Below are 18,955 nucleotides of genomic sequence, written 5' to 3'. Positions count from 1 at the left end.
AGGATTGAGGGAGAGGGTTCCATAGACAGGGGGTAAGGAGGGAGGGATGGAGGCTCATTTAGTGTATAAAATCAAGGGAATATTATCCCCATGTCTGGAAAGGAATGGAATGACTGCCCTGCCTGAGGGACACTATACAGATGCAAGTCGCTGTTGTCACTCGTAATGCAAAATAATTTCTCCAGGAGGTCACCGGTGGTGAAAGGCCAAGTTGCATGTTGGTTCCCCATTCCTGAATGATTGTAAAGCATTTCTGGCTCGTTTCCCCCCGAAATCCTTTCCTTTGAAAATCACAGTGAAGTCACGTGAAGGGCAGCCCATATTACATTCCAAACCCCCCACTCCCCCTCTTCCTCCCCTTTCCCCCGCATGACTTAGTGCAACCTAATTGCCGCTTCCTTAATTGCAGTATTCATAAAGTAAAGCAATTAACAAACACTTTTAATTCTCTTATGAATAATAAATACAGCTGCAGTTTAAAGGACAAAGGCAATATGTTGCAAATTATATTGCGAATTCTATTGAGGGCCTATTTTCTTTTAGACGTGGAATTTTCTGTCCCGGTAATTTTTTTTACTGGAAAAATAGAACGCGAGAAACTCACACAATCAGCGCTCCGGGTGAGGAAGCAAATGAAAGCGATCGTAATGAAAGCATGTTATTTTTGGTCCCACAACACAGAGCAAAAAACCATCATTGTGTTGCTGAACAGGTAAGTCAAGCATCTTGCCCTACTCGACCTTGGATTGATATCAGTATGCTCCATTGGGAGCGATGTTGCCCCAGATATTAACCTAAGGTCCACTGAGACACAATACATGATTGTATCTGACCTTTAAATAACATCTTTTTTATGACTATCGCTGCTTTTGTTTTGCATCCTCGAGACTGCTTGAGCATAATGATATTCCTTCCAGCTTTAGTTCTGTGCTTTCCCCTGTTAGATCCGTGCTCCAATATGTTATCTGCGCTATATAAATGAAAGTTGTTGTTGCTGTTGTCAGTTTACCTTATGCCATGACTGTCTCAAGCTGAAAGGGCTGGGAAGGAAAACAGCTCCGAGGCAGGTTCAATATCTGTTCTAAAGGGACTAGATCATATAGGGCATGACAAGCTGTTTTATCTTGTGCCGAACAGTAGAACCAGAGGCCACGGCCTGCGATTGAAGGGGGTAAATTCGGAACAAATCCGTTGAAACGCTACTTCAGCGAGCGAGCAGTAAACTTATGGGAACAGGCTCCCGAGGGAGACAGATGGTGGAAGCAGAAAATGTTGTTTGTTTCAAGAACAAATAAGATAGATTTCTGCTGGAAAAAAGTATCTGGCGATACGTTATATAGTTTGGGTACACGACACGTCCATAACATCCCACCTGCACATGGAAATCCCAGAGATAGATTGTTGGAATGGAATGCGCACCCTCTCTCTATGGAGGGACGTATCCTGCTTACCTAATCCCTGAAAGTATTAGGCGCAGGTTGGAGAGGGGAGAGGAAAGGAAATCAGAGAGGAAAGAGCCACCGTTGAAACCAGCCTTAGTGTTGTTTCCCTGCCCGGCCCCTTGCGGCTCGAGATGATCATGGCATAAGGTGACCTTACAGCAACAACTTGTGTTTATCTGGCGCTGGGCAGTGTCTCAGAGCCCAGACCTAACAGGGGAAAGCACAGAACTAAAGCTGAAAGGAATATCACTAAACTTATACAGGTAGCGTTGTCTTTGCATCGTCACAGAGACAAGAGGAAAGAACGATAGAAACTGCGTCGTTTTTGAGGCCAACCGGATACGAGGCCAGATGCACGAAGTATTCCATGCTTCTCGAAATAAAAGCATAAACGCCAATGTTTAAATTGCGGTAAATATCGCTCTTGCCTCTTGTTTATACCCAGCAGTAAGTCGGAACCCGGTTGTTAGTCGATTGGCGATCGCTTTCCGTGGGTAATAATCCCTCCTATCCACTGTTGTTTGTGGGACACAGCTGTGTGCAATTGGCTGCCTCGTTTCGCCCACAAAATACACAGTCAATACATAGTATATGTATATCTTGTGCAGCGTTTGAGAGGTCTCAACAACGTGATAAGATGCTTTCACAAATGCAAGGATTATCATTATTATACTTTCTGTTTCAAGTTCTCCTCATCACCATTCTTAAGCTCACACTTGCACCTGTCCAGCATCATTTGATCATACTATTCATCAAGCGAGTTCTTTTTTGGGATTTCTAAGGTTTTTTTTATATTTCACACACTTCACTGACTGGTGTTGGATTTCCAATCTCTCTTAAAGTTTTAATGAAACAGTCACATTTAAATCAGATGTGGAGATCGCATGCAAACCCGTTTAAATTATGAAGTGGTATTTTTATTCCCCTCCATAACTTTCAAAGGAAACACAGAGAAGGAAAGTCTTCCCATTTCAAATGGAATAATAACAATGAAAGCAAGATTCATTTCCACACACCAAAATGCGGGTAGTTTTTCTCCGAGTTTAATTGCTCCCGTCTTGAGAAGGCAATAGCCATTTTTATCTGTCACCCGTATTATTCAATTAAAGACATTTCTCTTTCTTTCGATGAAACCTATCACTGCCGAGCCTAATGTATTCCTCCTGCTTAAGCTCATCGTGTTCTACTCTAAGCAATGTTATCGCTAATGTTAACATTTTACCTTTCAGAGAGAGTGAGATATCTGCTGTGGAATGTGCTGTGGGAAGGCATCACCTAGAGCTGTACTACAAACCGTAAGAAAGATCTTCCCTCACTCCCACACTGCTCATTGGTAACCCTTTGAATGAGACCTTAAACTGGGTCCTGTGCCTACAACAACAACAAGATTGCATTTATAGAGCGCCTTTCATGTTGGGAGGACGTCCCAAGGCGCTGGACAGTTGGGTCGGGACCTGAGCAGGGGGGGAAATGGTCAGAGTGAGGGGGGGAAGAGAGGGAGCAAGGAGTGGGGAAATGGTCAGGGTGAGGGGAGGGAAGGGAGGGAGCGAGGAGGGGGTAGAGAGTCGAGAGGGGAGCTGAAGGCTCAGTTGAAGAGAAAGGTCTTGAGACCGGGCTTGAAGGAGGAAAGGGAGGAAGCGGCGAAGGCACTGGGGGATGAAGTTCCAGAGCCTATTCAGCTAGGAGTTAAGGATCCTGTGGCACTATTCAAAAAGAGAACAACAACTTGCATTTATATAGCTTCCCTCAAACAGGGTAGCGTCGCAGAGCAAAACGCCCCAGAAGGAAGTTTATCCTGGGGTAGTGGCTGACGATACCCCGATAAAATCAATCATTCACTTCACGGCTGTTTGTGGGCATTGACGTGTTCAAATTGGCTACTACGTTTGCACAGTATACAGTCACTACACTTTACAGTAAAAAAAATCCTATGAGATGTTTTGAGATGCCTTCTGGGACCTGTATCAAACACAAGTTTTATTTTCAACACTGCGTGCTCTCCCTTGTGTTCGATTCCCAAATGTCTGCAGTGAGTCGTGCTTGGTTGATCAATGGTGCAAAATACAATGGAGTCTAGACCAGGCGGGCGGGGAGATAGGCAAGTGCTTATATTAACATAGGAAAATAGGAACAGGTTTAGGCCATTCAGCCCCTCGAGCTTGTTCCATATTCTATTAGATCGTGGCTGATAATAATAATAATAATCCTTGCATTTGATATAGCGCTTTTCACGTTGGGAGGACGTCCCAAAGCGCTTCACAGAACACACTGTAAAGTGAATTGACTGTATATTTGTGGGCGAACGCAGCAGCCAATTGCGCACAGCAATGTCCCACAAACTGTCGTAGATTGAAAATGACCAATTTATTATTGTTTTGGGTTTTTGGAGGGATTATTATTGATCTGTACCTTGACTCCAATTAACATAACGTATGAAAACGAAAGGGTTAAAAACAAAAACATTCAATTTGCAGAAGGACCATCTGCCACTGCCATCGCTCGGAAAGACAATAATGCTTCAGCAGAACATCTGGCATTTCTTGACTCTCGGAAAACATGCCATCAACACAACTCCTGAGATATTTATTTTCCTCCCAGAAAACTCAAACATCGAAGGAGGCTTCGTTATTGCTCTTTTTTAGTCTGCAGCAGAAAATCAACTTAAGAACATAAGAATTTGATGGCGATAGAAGACCAAGGTCCATCAAGTTCGCCTTCCACCCTCCTGGCAGTGGCTTGACACGTCATGTCCCCAAACTACATGCTGTATCCCCAGATATTATTTTCTATCAGAAATCTATCTAATTTGTTCTTGAAACAAACAACATTTTCTGCTTTCTCCATTTCCCTAGGGAGCCTGTTCCCATAAGCTTCCTACTCATTCACTGTAATAGTGTTTCCGTAGATTTGTTCTGAATTACCCCCTTCAATCATAGGCCATGTCCTCTATTGTTCTACTGTTCAGTACAAGCTTTTTAAATGTAAATAACCGGTGTCCATATTGGTGTTCAAATAAGAGCCAAGGCCTCCTGCCCTAGGGGAGACAACCTCTTAGTTTAAGAGCTAATAACACAGCTTTGCCGGCTCCTCTGTCGCTGAATTTTCTTTCCAGGGCATAAAGTGAATCTGAAATTATTTTGACTTTGGTCTGAACCGGACAATTGATTCAGTTTCCCTTGGTTTCCTTTTGTTTGGTGCAAATGGGGGGAGGGAAGGTACATTATGCTGGGGTTTAATTTCCAACATTCACGAACGAATGTGTTGATTTGGACGTCTTGCTTGTGTGTTTGTGGATATTGGAATGTCAATTCTTTCTTGTACTTCAAAGAGCCAGCACAGACACTGCTTCAGTGAGAAAATAATAGCTGGGGATATAATATGTAGTTTGGGACATGACATATCAAGCGACTGCCAGGATGGTGGAAGGCGAATTGGATGGACCTTGGTCTTCTTTCGCTGAGCAAATGCTTATCTTCATTTGGGGGGGTGGGCGGGGGGTGGGTCAGATGTCTTTAAGAGAAGGGCATGGAGAAAAGTGAAGGATTAAAAAGTGGAGGGGAACAAAGAGAGCAATTTTCTTCTCAATAACAATTAATCCGCAGTGACGTTTTGTATCAAGCATCAATGCTAATGGTAAGTTAACGTGAATATAAACAGAATCATACAAGCTGGGAAGAGGACAGATTGCTGATGAGAAGCTTGAGACCCCAGTGGAGTGCCTTGATTAAACAATATTGAGGTCGTCTGTTCCAGGTCATCTGAGACCTACATATTCATGCAGTGGACAGTTCACCGTGCCTTCCTGGCAGCAGCTTGAAACCTAAATGAGTGCGTTAGCATTCAAGTCTCTGTCTGCTATTGACATCATGTGCACATCAGACAAGGTGCTCTGTTTCCAAAGCTTCAAAAAAATCTCTCTGATTCGGCACAGTTCCAGCTCGTGAAATACCCATCACTTGGGTTAGCACCTTGGGTCCGAGAGAAGTTGTCATTTTTTACCTTTTCCAAGTTACAGTTACAAGACAGCAAAGAATCCTATTGCCATTCAAACCAGTCAGCCCCTTACTTACAGTAAAGGAGCATCAGTAAAGCACAGTGAGTATAGGGTTTTAGTATCACACAAATGATAATATCACATTATATCCCAGACGGCTGTGAACAACAACAACAAGTTGCCTTTACACAGAGCTCTTCATGTAGGTTAGCGTGTCGGAGCGCTTCACAAAGACAGGGTTGGATACCGAGTTAGAGAGTAAAAGCACTTTGAGACATCTTCTCGATGTGAGAGATGCTGTAGAAGACTAAGTTGTATCGTGATCTTCCAATACAGAGGATGACCGGCCGACTGATTAATAAAGCAAATTTCAACTGTTCATTCCATTTTTTTCTTAAAAAAAGAGGGACGCAAATTTATCGCATTCAATTATTTCTCGGTCGGTCGCTGCTAAAATATTATAACAACGGGTATTAATGAAGGGAACTCCCCTCTCTTTTCAAATATTGTCATGGGATCTTGAAGGTCCATCTGAATACGCAGACAGGACCTCAATTTAACGATTCACCCGAAGGACAACACCTCTGACACTGCAACACCCCCCAGCTTTGAATTGAAGTGTCAGTGTAGACAATATGAGTTCAAGTCCCAACTTGGGGCTTAAGTATCGGCAAAAGTTATGTAAGGCGCCACTCGCCCACAGTCACTGAGGCACTCATCGATTCAAGCAGCTAAAGGCATTGAAAGGAAAGGAAAGCAGATAAATCCCAGAAATCAATCTGAAACGGTTCCCTGCCTTCGTGACGAATGGATTAAGATAATCGGTTGTTGCGTATGAACACATCAAAATACTTTGTTGTTTTGATATGTTTTAATTTTAATACCTTAATTTTGTGTTTATTATCCTATCTACCTCGTTTCATCTTCCATCTTGGCAGGTTACAAGTTAGCAATCTACTGCTCCTTCCTGTGATGCTCTCATTGTCTTTACCGGCTGCATTTCACTGGATTTATAGTCAGAGGCTCCCTCTGTCACTCGGGGATACTTAACAGCCTTTGAGTCGGAAGGTTGTAGGTTCCAATCCTGTATCAGAGTTTGACTCACACAGAACAGACTGACTCACACAGTCTAGGCTGACACCCCAATGTAGTGCCATGGGTCCACTGTATTGTTAGAAGTGCCTTCACTTATGTTAAACCCTGACCCTATCTGTCTGTTCATTTGGACACTCAACCTCCCGTGCCACTGCGTGAATAGAGAAGGGAGTTTCTTTCTCCTGGTGTCCTGGCCGACAAGACCACCGTAGATGAAACTGATTCCAATGGCTGATTGCAGGATAGCTGCCGCGTTCGACCACCAAATTCACAGTCACTACACCCTCCCATTTTCACCATCGTTAAAGGATCCCCATTTTAAAGTCCTCCAGAAGCATTTACTTTGTTTCCCGGGTCACTGAGAAGACGATGCGCTTCCAAAGTTGATTAAACATCGGTCAGACTGCTCCAAAAACTGTTGACCATTTGCTGAACTAAAGCACCATAATAAGTGATTAGCCACATCCATTAATGCCTCATTTTCTTCTGCTGTAACATTCAAAGAATAACTATTCCACAAATGTGCTCACCATTGGTTTTGCTTGTGAAATCTCGGTCTTATTCCCCCGCTCGGTTTCTTTGTAGACGGGGGAAAATGATGCATTCAATTGATTTCTGTGCAATTTGATTGTTTTTTTCATAAGGGAGACAAGTGTACTGAATTTGATTGCGTTCCCTTTGGGAGGGAGTTCGGGTACAACGATACATCAAAACAGAGANTTTTTTGGTTCTGAAGGCCAGCAGGGAATTTATTTTTCAGGTCTCTCGCTTGCAAGGCGAGTGCTCTAACCACTGAGCTACAGGACTCCACAAGACAGAAAGCCTTGATACAAGACACAAGAGAATATTTGTGAAAAGAAATAGTCACAAGTTTTTGGGTTGGAATTGTAATAGATTGCTAAATCTTACTCTGCCATGGGAGGTCCGTTTTGTCTCTGCACGGCAGAGGTGGTATGTGGCAACAGAAATTGGGATACGACTTTGCATAAGTACCTCCTGGCTGAAATAAACTGACTGTAAGAATTTGTTAGGTGTCATAATCTCTCACTGAACTGCATCAGCTGAAGGCGTTTCACAAATGTAATTTGCTGTTATTGCCTAGCGTTACCTAAAGTGATGCTGTCTAAGAAGCTTCACAAAGAAACGTGTTAGATACATACGCACGTGCCTGTTGCTGTGAGGTAACTATGCCTTTGAATGCAACATTTCATTGTCAGAGGAACCGTCCTTTAAAGGACGAGACGTTGAACTGAGGCGCTGTCTGTGCTCGGCCTGTTCAGGCGGATGTTGAAGATCCCATGGCACTATTCGAAAAAGAAAAGGGAATTTCTCCCGGTGTCGTGGCCGACAATCCCCCCGGATATAATTGGGTCATTCACTTGAATGGCTGTTTGTGGGACATTGCTGTGTGCAAATCAGCTGCCGAAATCCCCTACAAAACACACAGTCACTGCACTTTACAGTGAATCCTGCGAAGCACTTTGAGACGTACTCTTGAATGATACGTATATCAAATGCGATTATTATGATTACTATTTATCATAAAGCAGTCTCTGCTACCAAGAACAAGTAGGTCAGGCAGATTTTGTGCAAGTAAATTTCTTTCAACCCATTAGGGTTATGCAGAACTATAATAATAATAAAAATAATAATTGTTGCATTTGATATCGCGCCTTATCAGGTCTTCGAGACATCTCAAAGCGCTTGAGTAGTTTAAGAGCAGTGGTACAATAAGAGCGTGAATCGATGTAAAATCCCCTGCCTGGTCTCATGTTTCCTAGAGCATGTGTTAACCCCTGTTAGTATGCTGTTTGTATGCTGCCTTTACCACAGGCCATCTCTTTGTAACTACTTCAGAAGTAACTATTTTATTGTCCTCAGCAGAGGAGCCAGCAATGCAATCAATTTACCGTGCCTCTGAACAGTATGCTACATCAGTGCTGGTAGAACCAGGGGCTATTGACTCCGATCGCATTCCTCTGCTCAGCCAACATGTGCGGATCAAACTCTCGACTCACAAACAACCCCCGAGTGAAAGCAAAAGGCAAACAGAATGCACACAGTCAGCCTCACATTTTTCAGCTTCACGTCTATGAGGAAACGCACCTCACAAGATTACAAGATCCCATGAGAGGTTATGGCTCAAAGCCCAGATATCTGTCCATTTTTTTCTCATCCTTGCACATTATTATTAATACACATTCTCATTCAATCCAACATTAAACCGATTCTTAAACGAGCGCAATTACCTATCGTTTACCATCCTTCCAGGTAACCTGCTCCAGCCCTTTGTGTTAAGAAAGACTTCCTGTCTTTCCCATTCGCCCATCATGATCAGGAACCTGTGTCCCCCTTGGTAGTATGAATGATGAAGAATAGGAGACTAGATAGAAGAGAGAAGGATACAAGGTAGAATGTCAGCCTTGATGATGAGCTCAAAGTTTCGACGCGGGAGATGTAGAGATGATACTGAGAGAATTCCCTTTCCTCTTGGCGTGACAGGCTATTAAGGAGATTGAAAGTATTGGCACCCATCTCACAGGAACCCAAGGCTTCAGTATGACTCAGCTTCGCACCACTTGACTTAACAAACCGTAACGTACAACAAGTGATCATTTAAATATAGATGAACTCACAAATCTTACATATCTCTACGCAGAAATACAAGATAAGGTTATCTGTCATCCATTTGTTCCGACCTGGATCTTGGTTTGTGTTGTTAAAGGTCATGAGCTGACCTTTTCCAGTACCTCATATATTGAATCGAGATTTTCTAGTTCCGAATCTAATAGAGTAGACTTTCTCGTGATTTGATGGACAAAGCAGATCAAACAATACGATTGCTGTGACTTTTCTGTTACAGTATTCAATTCAAAGTGAAAAAAGAAGAGCTCTCATCAGCAGGTGTGGTGCGCATCCTGATTTGAAAATAGAAAATTCTTCGACTAGTTCCTTGCTTTGTCGGTTCAAGGGAATCGGTTGTGAAAATAATTCTCATGTCTTTGAACAGTTTGAACATGGCCAGTCGCGTGTCATTGCTGTGAGTAAATAATAATCCCTCCAAAAAAAACAATAATAAATTGTTCATTATCAATCCACGGCTGTTTGTGGGACATTGCTGTGCGCAATTGGCTGCCGCGTTTCGCCCACAAATATACAGTCAATTCACTTTACAGTGTATTCTGTGAAGCGCTTTGAGATGTCGAGAAAATATGAAAAGCGCTATATCAAATGCAAGGATTATTATTATTATTTATTACATTATTATTATATTATATTATATAAATTGGCTGTCGTGTTCATCCACAAAATATGCAGTTGCACCACTTTACAGTATATCCTGTGAAGCTCAAATGCATTATTATATACATTATAATAATGCTAATAATCCTTGCTTTTGATAAAACACCTTATCACCCCACCAAAATGTCTTAAAGCGCTCACATGCTATGACGTTAAAGTGTAGCGACTGTGTATTTGTTGGCAAACACTCACCAAAGCTCGAGATTATTATAAATAATAGTAATAATCCTTACATGTGATATATTGCCCCTTCACACCAGTCACATTTTATATGACATTGAGATAAACAGATATCGTTGAATGAATTTCATTTAAACTGCACTTTTTTGACTCTGGTCTTTCAGTGGCCTATCTGAATGCGAGTTTAGTGAGTCGCCACACATCTTAAATGTCACTTAATTATCCGTGTGCTAATTGCACATCATTAAAGAGAGTACATTTTGAACTGTGCCAACCTCTCATTTTCTTTCCCTTAATAGAAAGCGCTCGAGGGACCAAATAACCTTTTATTCTTTCCCCATTCTTCATTTCCCTTCATTCTTGCCCACCTACAGGACTTTGTGGAGCCCTTGGCCTTAAGCGAGGGGAGATGCTCAAGAGGAACAAGATTATAAAATCTCGCTATTTATTTCTCTCTCCCTTCTTCGTCTCACTTTCATACGTTTCGTGTGTCCTGACTGGAGTCAGCGACAGTCCCAATGGTCTCTCTGCAGAGCGATAAACATCTGCTGCAGAGATAGATTATGTCATAATTTAGCGCCTCGGTTGAATCAGCCTCAAGTGGCTTCATTGCTCCGTAATATGAACCCCAGCCTTTTTTTGCTCTGCATTCATGTAGTCCTGTGCCTCATAAGGTCAAAATTCAGAGGAACATTTTGTACAGTTTTAGCTTTAAAACCATTGTCTTAACAACTGAAAGAGTTGAATAATCGTGGAAAATTCTTAAATTCAGTCTCAATTGATAAATACAGTGATAATAATCCTTGCATTTGATGTTGTGCCTTATCACGTCGTTGAGACGTCTCAAAGCGTTTCACAGAATATACTGTCATGTGAATTGGCTGTATATTTTGTGGGCGAAACGCGGCAGCCAATTTTGGGATCAGATCAAATGGGCCAAAGGACCTTCTACGTGCAAACCTCTCTCAGGATCTTGATAAATGTGACTGACAATCGCACCAGGCACACTCACAGTGAAGCATTATACATCAAACAAGAAAACAAAATGTAAAATACTGCAGATGCTGGAAATCTGAAACAGAAACAGAAGTCACTGGGAACACTCAGCAGGTCAGGCAGCATCTATGGAGCAACATTGACTCACTTTCCTTTCTCCCTAGATGCTGTCTGACCTGCTGAGTGTTTCCCAGCGACTTCTGTTTTTGTTACATTAAGCCAGAATTTGATTATCGGTGTTATGACTGACAGGAACATCCAATATATCTATTCCCATTGTAAGCTGGTAATGCAATACATACACATACAAGGAAACTGGAGAATTTGACCTTAGAGAAAGGATAGTGGAACGTTTTGCACTTAACCCTTAGGTTGCCTGGCAGAACTGTATTATTAGAGGGTTAATTCTGATCATTCTGTGTGTGTGTATATCCCTCTGTGGATGAGACTTTAAATTAAGTTGCCGTTTGCCTGTTGCTCATTCATTCAAGGCTGTTTCTGGGATGTTGCTGTGTGCAATTTGTCTATCGCATTCTCCTAGCAACTACTCAGTCGCAGCACTTCACAGTAAAATCCTGCAAAGCTCTTTGAGAGATCACCACGAGGGGATAAGGCGCAATATCAAAGGCAAAGATTATTGGTTATTAAAGAGTTGTCATAAACCGCCCAGCAACGCAAGGGTTAAATGGACTCTTCTTCAACAAAAGCAATAGGAAGTCCAGACTGAAAAACATTGCCATGTTCTCTCCGTGTCTCTGTAACCGCCAAGATTTCCCCGCTCACTGCAGGGGTGAAGTCCCTGACATGTTGAACACAAGCCAATAGATTGATTGGGAGAGGTTTCCCTTTCATGCCCCCTGCACACCTCCAGGACTCTTTGCCCTTTCTGTGCTTGCAAGCCAATATTACACTGCAATGATGATATATAGATGATGGATTTCTCCTCTCCTGCTCACTGAGTTTGAGAGCTTGAGGGAGCGAGGATAAGGGACAGAGACAAAGGGCGACAGAGATCCAGGCAGACGGGGCTGCATTCTTGACCAAATAATCTATGTTTGCGAGGGATATATATCATCAGAAATACAGACCAATTAACCTTTATCTGAATGGCAGAGATAGAGAGTGGGTTTGAACGGGGCGGGGTGAGGGGGAGAGGGAGGAAGGAGGCAGAGTAAAAGGGCAGATGGAGACACAGATACCAAGGTCTACGCATTGTGGTAGAAAGGAGAGTCCAGTGGGAGAGACCACTTCTGCGTTAAAATAAAACGAGTTTGCAAGGGAAAGTGAAGTTGTTGCAACGCTCCCCTCAATCCGCCTGTTAGTTTGAACCACATTCAGATCAGGGCATGTTTCGGTTTGTGTGTTCGTACACTGGCGTCTGCGGGAATAATTGTACTGATATGATTACAAGGACAAACTCCCCCCACCCTTCCCCCTCCCCCTCCCCCACCTCCCCGTGTTATTCTTCATATGTCAGTGAGAGACTGAAGGTAAATATTTCTTTAATGAGCCGGCAACCACAGGAAATCCCGTTAGCAGACGTGTTTAATGGAGCAGTACGAATTTGATACACTCGCTTTTCTTGTCTGAGAAAGCAAAGCTCCGAGCTGTGTGTTACGGAATCCGGGCTAAACTGGAATGAGTGATACCAGCTCAGGGGGAAAACGACAGGAGGCCAATACAGGAAATTTACTCAGCAGAATTTAATTTATTTTAGAAAATGAGTTTCTCTGGAAATAAAACCTTGTCTACATTGTCAGGTCAGGGCTCAGGGTAGATTAAATGCGATGCATTTCAGGGTTCTCTATTCACATTCCAGAGCGCTGTTTGGTTTAATAAATGCTCACTCGCCCGCTTTGCTCATTCACTTCACCGCTGTTTCGCGCGTGGGACGTCGCTGTGCGCAAGTTGACCGCTGCGTTCGCCTACAGAACTCACAATCACGACACTCGCAGAGAAATCCTGTGAAGCGTTTTGAGACGCGAAAGATGCTATATCAAATGCAAAGGTTATTATCGTAATGATGCTGCTGAAGTCGATTGAATACAGCGCAGAGGGTTTTATTTGAGGAGGGGTGGGTGGTGGAGGGAATGTTTCCCTTAAAAAAAACATATTTGCTATGCGCAATTGGCTGCCGGGTTTTGCTCACAAATTATAGGGTATTAAGGGATACAGGGCAAGGGCAGGTAATAGGAGTTGAGGTACAGATCAGCCATGATCCTATAGAGTGGCAGAACAGGCTCAAGGGGCTGTATGACCTAATTCTGTTCCTACATACAGTCACTTTAGAATATTTTCTGTGAAGGGCTTTGAGCCGTTTCAAAGACGTGGTAAGGCGCAATGCAAGGAGTATTATTAGTATTATTATAATCTTACCACGGATTTGCATTCCAAGCACCGTACAGAGGTTGACATCCGCCACTCTCGCCTCTCCCCAAAACAACACAAATCAAAGGAAGAATGATGAAAATGAATAGCATTTCAGATGATCTGATTCGTTGCTGGTAGTAAAGTAAATATCTTAACAGGTCTCTTTTGCACAAGGTAATCACATTTTTCTTTCCCCCGGCCCGACAAAATGAGATACGTAACACCTTTTGATTAGAATCCTTTCCAATATGTTTTGGACCAAATGTGTTTTTGCTATCATTAAGGATCTGCAAAAGAAATTAGACTGTCTTCAGCTCTTCACTTGTGGCCTGGTTGACATCCTCCCCCAAATCGGTCAGTCACTTCACAGGCTTGGCAATGTTGTGCGCAAATTGGTTGCTGCGATTCACCTACAAAATACTTTAAAATACTGGATTTTAAAGTATATCCTGTGAAGAGCTTTGAGATGTCCTTCCGACATGAAAGGCGTTAAACAGAATGTAAGGGTTATTATTATTTATTATTATTGTCATTACTTATATTTCTTTCTTGTCTTCTTGAAAAGCGGAGGAGACAGGAAGAATGAACCGAAAATGAGACAATTATCTCTCATTACGTCAATCAACTCACTATTATTTTTATCGCTTGAGAGTGTAGTTGAGTCTGTCTGTGTTTTTGAGCAGCAATTTGATTTTTATTTCAAAGAGATTGACAAAAGAATTAATGTTCATCTTGGCACTTAAAACTGGAAATAAAGTGAATTGACTGTATATTTTGTGGGCGAATTGTGGCAGCCAATTGCGCACAGCAATGTCCCACAAACAGTCGTGGATTGACTGACCAAATTATTATTATTTTTTTGAAGGGATTATTATCCCTGGAAAAGTGATCTGCAGATCGACTAACAACCCGGTTCCTAGTTACTGCTAGCTAAACGGAGGCGTGTGCTTGAGTAGAGTAAGAAAACTTGCCCAACGTTTTGCCCTGCCGGGAATCAAACCCGGGTCCTCTGGCTTGCGTGGCGAGTGCTCTAACCACTGAGCTACAGGACTCCACAGATCACAAGATCACAGGAACTGGCACGGCAGAAACAGCAGAGGGTGTCGTTCGCACCAATTGGTTTCTCGAGCCAGAACTGTCGACCACCTTCCTTTGAGCTGTCTGCAGCTCCAAGGCTGCAAATACACATCACGCTGGTTTAATTGCCTGACACTGATCTCCTATGTTTTTCAGCTGAAAATCAAAAGTCCACACGCACATGCATTTGGGCAAGTGATTTCTTGCCTCCTGCTGCACGCACAGATTCAGGGCAGCCCTCAGCCTAAACCCTGGGGATCATATTCAACCCAACGTGACATCAAACATGATAGAAAGCTGTCGAAGATTGTACGGATTTTTGGAAAATTCTCAAATCCATTACATTCTTAACTTTAATTTGGAAGTTTTCAAAGGAACCTGCGGCTTTCTCCTCCACGTGAAGGGCACTGTATAAAAATACAAGTTGTTGTTGTTAATGGAGAGGGCGATGAGATAAGCAGCTAAGCCCGAGTTAGCTAAGCAGGGGGAGGTGGAGGGAAGATTTCAGGGAATAAAATCATTTCAAACTCAGATTGGACAGATATGACAGATAAATGGGAGTCAATTGTAAAATTAATTTGGGTATCAGCTTGGCAGATGTACAAAAAACTCTCAGCAATACACTATGGATGCTTAAAACATAATCAGAATATCTAACACATACTTAAAATAGCACTTTCTCGCCCGTACCTCTGCATTATTTGACAGATGAGTGATCAGAAAGCTTCCTCTTACGCAAAAATAATAACCTTGCATTTGATACAGCGCCTTATCACGTCTTCGAGTCGTCTCAAAGCGCTTCACGGAAAATACTATAAAGTGCAGTGACTGCATATTTGTGGGTGAAATGCGGTGGCCAATTGCGCACAGCAACGTCCCCAAAAACAATCGTGGATTGAGTGACCACATTATTTGGTCATTGACTGAGGAGAAATAGAAGCTGAAAGGGGAGAAGAGTTAAAGTCCACTTGAACCACAGAGCAAACAGGACCTAAAATGAATCAGACTCGAGGCTATCAACTTAAGGGGGTATTTGGGAGGATTTGTTTTACTTACACAGACATTTGTTTGGATGTGGAATGCCCTACCGGGTGTGATGGTCAAGGCAGCATCCATCTTAGATTTTTATAGGGAACAAGATATGCATCGAGAGAGGAATAATATTCAGGGGTCGGGGGGAGGGAATGGATCGCTCTTTCAAAGTGCCATCGCAGACAGAATGGGCCGAATAGCCGTCTTTCATCTGTGCTGTAAAGTTCTATGGCTCCATAGTGTACCCACGGGAGACTATTGTGCATGTTACACAGTAAGCAACATTTCAGAAGATCGGCCTGGTTGACTAGCTAACAAGCGCTCTGGGATGCTATCCCTCGTGAAGGGCGCTATATTAATGCAAGTTGTTGTTGTTGTATTCCTCCAGCGCACGCACCCTACTGTTCTCTCCCCCCACCCACCCACCCAAACCAAAATCACTTTATATTTCTCCTCCAGTGTTTCTGTCGCTTTCTACCGCACAATTTGCAAAAGAAAACAACATACTTTTGCGACACGCCGTGCTGTAAAAGCTCCCGAGTTTAAATCTTGCTGCACAGTCCAATTAAATGATGGAATTAAAATTTGATTCTGGTCATGCCAAATTATTTATATACGTTAGAATAAGCAGATGTAGCCCAATGAAAATTTTAAGAGGGGCTCGGTTGCCTTTGAAGACAGGTCCTTGTTATCCAGAGATAAGCCGTTTCTCAGACTGACTGAACACGCCAGGTTTTGAGTCACTCTGGAATGGAAGCAATGTTTCCGAGTGGGCCACGGATATAAAATAGAAGATTTCCATTGCTATTTCTTAACACCCAATATGAGTTGCTCAAATGGGGTCTCCTCAACACAGTCAGGTGCATATTACCTCAGTTCCTCCTTTATCATCTTAATACGTATATCTAAGTGTAGAGATCAGAGTAACAGCATGAAAGATGCTTAAATAAGTCCAACTGAGCATCAAATTGAGCAAATGGATAGACAAAGCGATCTGACTGGGGTAGCAAACACTGCACAGATACAATGGTCAAGCCGGGTGTGTTACATTAAGTGTCCTTTTATCTTAATCTTTATGGAATTTAGGATCTCCCAACTTGCTTTTCAAAGTGAAATGCCCTAGGCTACCTGAACAACTTGGATAAACACAAGCTTAACATCGGAACGTAAGCTTAACTGCTGTGCTTTGGATTCCACTTAACCCTGCACGTGTGGGGGAATTCTTACGTGTGTTGTTTTACTTGCATTTGATATATCGCCTTTCACATCAGGAAGACGTCCAAAGTGCTTCGCAGGAATTACTGAAAAGTGAAATGTCTGCATTTCATAGGCGAACACAGCAGCCAACATACACGCAACAACATTCCCACAAACATTCCCGAATGATCCGTTTCAGCTGGGGGACTGCTGGCTGAGACAACGGGAGAAACTCCCTTCTCTTTTCCAACAGTGCCTTTGGATTTTAACATCCGATTGAACTGGCAGATGAGGCCTCGGTTTTAACGTCTCACCCAAAGGATGGCACCCCCGACAGTGCAGCACTCCCCCAGCTCTGCACCGGGGTGGAGCTTGAACTGACAACCTTCTGACTCAGAAGCAAGAGCCAAGCTAACCAAATTTGAGGGAAGGAATCTTCTCCCTTCGATTACCTCTCGTCCCTATATACACTTGATCAGCACCAAAACCAGAACAGAATAGTATTGAGGTACTCTCACAGCTTATTAGGTCAACTGAACTTCAAGACAGTGTTCCTGCCTTGGAAGCCATTGCCATCTCTGGGATGGGGTGTTTTCCAGGTTATGTTTCTCCTGTCTAATGTCATCAATAGATTGCAGGAACGTTGGAGTCTTGTAGTGTAGTAGTTAGAGCACTCGCCTCGCAAGCGAGAGGACCTGGGTTCGATTCCTGGGCAGCGCGAAACGTTAATCATATTTCTTTACACCACACAACTTTGTTTACTCAGCAGAAGTAGGAACCCAGTTGTTAATCAATTGATGGGTCGCTTTTCCGTGTTTTACCCAGAAAATGCACGGTCAATTCATTTTACAGTACAGTATATTCTGTGAAGCGCTTTGAGACGTCTCGAAGACCTGATAAGGCAATGTATCAAACGCAAGGATTATTATTATGATTATATGATTATTGTTGCAGTTGGTTTTGAGAGAATCCGCTCTGAAAGGCAGAGGAATTGATTTCCTTTTTGTCTGAAGAAAACAACACTGGCAGAAAGTTTTTCTCGAGCACACGAATGAACAAAGAACAGCGAGCTATTAGAGTCTCGACCAGATGGTCATTAAAATGGTTTTTTTTTGACAGAAAGTAATTACACAATAACAAGTCAGAGAGAGAGACCAATAATGGATTTAAATTGGCAGAAGTATAATTTGCATTGCAGGATTATTTGTTTATGCAAATCGGAGATGTGTCATCATGTACAAAGAGTGAGTGTTTTTTTGTTGATTGTCAGCCGAGCAGATGGCTTTACAGTGAAAAAGATTCAACAAAAATCTGCTTAACTATTTCAGTGATGTAACCCATTGGTCAAACGGTAAGTCAATGCAAAAGAGAATGCGAAGCTGAGGGAATCATACGATAATGCTAGTAATCCTTGCATTTGATACAGTGCCTTTCACTTCAGAAGGACGTTTCCCAAAGCGCTTCACAGGATTTTACTGTAAAGTGCAGTGACTATTTTTTTAAGCAAAACATTGCAATCCCCAATATTCATTTATTTAACCTGAAAACGTACCTTGAGGAGTTCCACTAATAATAATAATAATAATAATAATTATATTTCATATTGAGTCTTTCAAGTCAGGAAGATATCTCAAAAATTCTCAAAAGATTTACCGCAAAGTGTATCTTTACAAGTAAAAGGCAGCAGCTAATTTGCACACAGCAATGTCCTGCAAACAGCCACTCCAGTGAATGGCCAATTTAATTTGGGATTTTGTTGACCAGGATACCGGGAGAAACTCTCTTATCTTTTCAAATAGGGCCACGGGATCTTAACAACTGCTCTCAAAATCCTAACGAAGAACGGCAAATTAATTAATTAAGAATTAAGAATTTTTGTTGAACACATCAAACCAGATCGTATTTGTTGCAATGTATTCTTCTGTGTTTCCATTGTACCCTTTTTTTCCAGTGTGTCTTTCACGCCTACCTCACACCTCCACCTCCTGTGTGAAGAGCAATTAGCACACGCACACTACACACACACACACGCACACCCACTCATACACAAGTAACATGAAAGAATAACACAGAGGTTCATCAGATATGACAACGATTTGTACTTTTCTGGAATCGTGTGGCAATTGGGCTCTTCTTTGTTCCTTTGTCGGGTAATATTTTTCTCAGTATGAGGTGCTAAAAATCATCAGCTGCTCCAAAGAAACAGCTGCTAACTCTTCACAACTCTCAGAATGTGTGAATGTGAAGGAACACACCACTTATCTTCTCC

Source organism: Callorhinchus milii, unplaced genomic scaffold, assembly GCF_018977255.1.
Source record: "Callorhinchus milii isolate IMCB2004 unplaced genomic scaffold, IMCB_Cmil_1.0 Scaffold9, whole genome shotgun sequence".
NCBI classification, from domain to species: Eukaryota; Metazoa; Chordata; class Chondrichthyes; order Chimaeriformes; family Callorhinchidae; genus Callorhinchus; species Callorhinchus milii.
This window is presented reverse-complemented; position numbering follows the sequence as displayed.